General features: G+C 48.1%; 1 protein-coding gene across 1 annotated transcript in view; it reads right to left on the reverse strand.

Moving 5' to 3' along the window:
• NID2 (nidogen 2 (osteonidogen)) overlaps nt 1-2504 on the reverse strand; it is a 94062-nt gene that overhangs the window by 63546 nt on the left and 28012 nt on the right. The window lies entirely within an intron of this gene.

Raw genomic sequence — 2504 nt, forward strand, 5'->3', positions numbered from 1 at the left:
ATTGTGGTGGGTGTGACCCAAGCGGGATGTCTGGGCAGTAGTGGAGAGCCTGGGCACAGTCACCCCTCTCTAGGAAGCCACGTGGCCCCAGGTAAGTTTATTGCTCCAGTAGCTGTCCCTTCCATCTCCTGCTTATTCTGCCCATTAAAAAAAGAAAGAGGACCATTTGTGCTGCCAAGAAAGAAGGGAACTGGAGCAGATTCCATTGTCACTACAGCGAATGGCCAAGGAGGTGGGGTGTGGCCAGGGGTGCTGACAGACAAGAGAAGGCTTTCCCGGACACTGGGGACGATGCCAGTCCCGAGCACGGCCACTAGGAGGCAGAGCGGCCGTGCACACCTCTGCCGCGGGATCCCCTGAACTAGGAGTTGGGTGGAGACTCCCCAAGCAGACCGAGGAGAAAAGACAGCACAGAATCTAGGGCTAGCCTCCGAGCTGCTGTGATGACCACGGATAACCTGCTCTTTGGAAAAACTGAGTGGCAGCTGCGATCCAGGACTAGGTCTGAAAAGGAGGAAATGGGAAGGGGAGGAAGAAATGGGAAAACCAATACTTACCCAGTATTCCAGAAGAGAACAGAAGACAAAATTGGGGGGCAGTGCGGGGGTGGGGGGGTGTACCACCATAGAAGTTAACAGTGGAGCCAGCATAAAGACTTGTACTAGCAAGTGAGAATATAACAAAGTGAACATTGCAACAGTGCCTAATAAATGCCAGGTACTTTAAATGCCAGGAACTTTAACTTAATTTTTTCAGTTTGCACAAGAGCAGGGACTTTTTTCAAATTCCTATATGCAGATAAAGAAGTTTTGGCACAGATCAAACTGACTCTCCTAAAGTCACACAGGTGGCCAACGTGGGATTTGAACCCAGAGACACTTGCTCCAGATTCTTAACAGCTGCACCTGACCACCCACTGGTGGGGCCCAAGAACATCTATCCTGAGAGCCAGGCAAAGGAGCTGGTCAGGTAACTAGCGTTAATCAACACAGGCTTCGACCAGTAGAGTTTGAGTCATACTTCACATATCAGATGGAATGGGAGAAGACAGCAGAGATCCCCCAGAGGGCTATCTCCCTGGCAGAAAGGCACAGGTAAGGGAACTGAGTAGCAGCAGCCACTTCTGGACAGTATCTGACTGCTGTTTACAGGTTCCTGAGAAAGCAGCGAGCTGAGGGTTGGCAGGACAGACGATCTTGACTCAAGTGGAATATCTGACTGGGAACAGAAAATAAAGTTGGTGAATCAAGATTTGGTACTGGGCCTTGAGCACATGGCTGAGAAATTCCAGTTCGTTAAAAATAGAAAACTAGGCATCACTCTGAACATTTGGGAAAAAATAAGAACAGGAAAATGACACAAAACTCAATGCAGAAAAACAAAACAGATAATAAAAAAGATTGTAAAAAATGGCTATGAGGGAAAAACTGTGCATCATTATTTACCATTGGTTTAATAAGAAAGAGAGCAGGAAATCCCAGTTTGAGTAAAAATAAATGAATATAACTTATCAAAATCTCAGATTTCTCCAGCTCAGAAAGTCATGACTAAGTGTTAAGAAGCGGCCCCTGGAGGAACTGGCACACGTGTGAGTGTGTTCACGGCCTCAGCTGCCATCAGGACCCTCCTCTCCCGGAGCATAAGGGAACTGGGTGGCAAAGCACCCCATGTCTGACACTCAACAGCAGCCTGGCTCAGATGGCTCCACGGAAACCACAGAGATGCAGTCTGTTTCTTCCTCTCCAAAATCAAGATGAACCCCCTCCACACACACATACCCCTCATCACCAGAAATCACACCGTTTCTTAGCGTACTTCTGGATGCAAAGGTGAAAAGGTGACCTGATGCAGGACTAAAGGATAGTCATCTTCAGGAAATTCAGGTAAAAAAATTGGTATAGATGAACCTATTTCCAGGGCAGGAGTAGAGACACAGATGAGAGAAGAGGTATGTGGACACAGGGGGAAAGGTAGGCGGGATGAATTGGGAGATTGGGATTGACACATATACACTACCATGCGTAAAACAGATAGCTAGTGGGAACCTGCTATAAAGCACAGGGAGCTCGGCTCGGTGCTCTGTGATGACCTAGAGGGGTGGGATGCGAGTGGAGGGAGGCCCAAAGAGGGAGGAGATATACGTGCATGTGTGTGTATATATATGTATGTATATATATAATGCTATTGAACTATGGTGTTGGAGAAGACTCTTGAGAGTCCCTTGGACTGCAAGGAGATCCAACCAGTCCATTCTGAAGGAGATCAGCCCTGGGATTTCTTTGGAAGGAATGATGCTAAAGCTGAAACTCCAGTACTTTGGCTACCTCATGTGAAGAGTTGAGTCATTGGAAAAGACTGTGATGCTGGGAGGGATTGGGGGCAGGAGGAGAAGGGGTCAACAGAGGATGAGATGGCCGGATGGCATCACTGACTCGATGGACTTGAGTCTGAGTGAACTCCGGGAGTTGGTGATGGACAGGGAGGCCTGGCGTGCTGTGATTCAT

This window comes from Bison bison, unplaced genomic scaffold (assembly GCF_000754665.1).
Source record: "Bison bison bison isolate TAMUID 2011002044 unplaced genomic scaffold, Bison_UMD1.0 scf7180017864174, whole genome shotgun sequence".
NCBI lineage: Eukaryota > Metazoa > Chordata > Mammalia > Artiodactyla > Bovidae > Bison > Bison bison.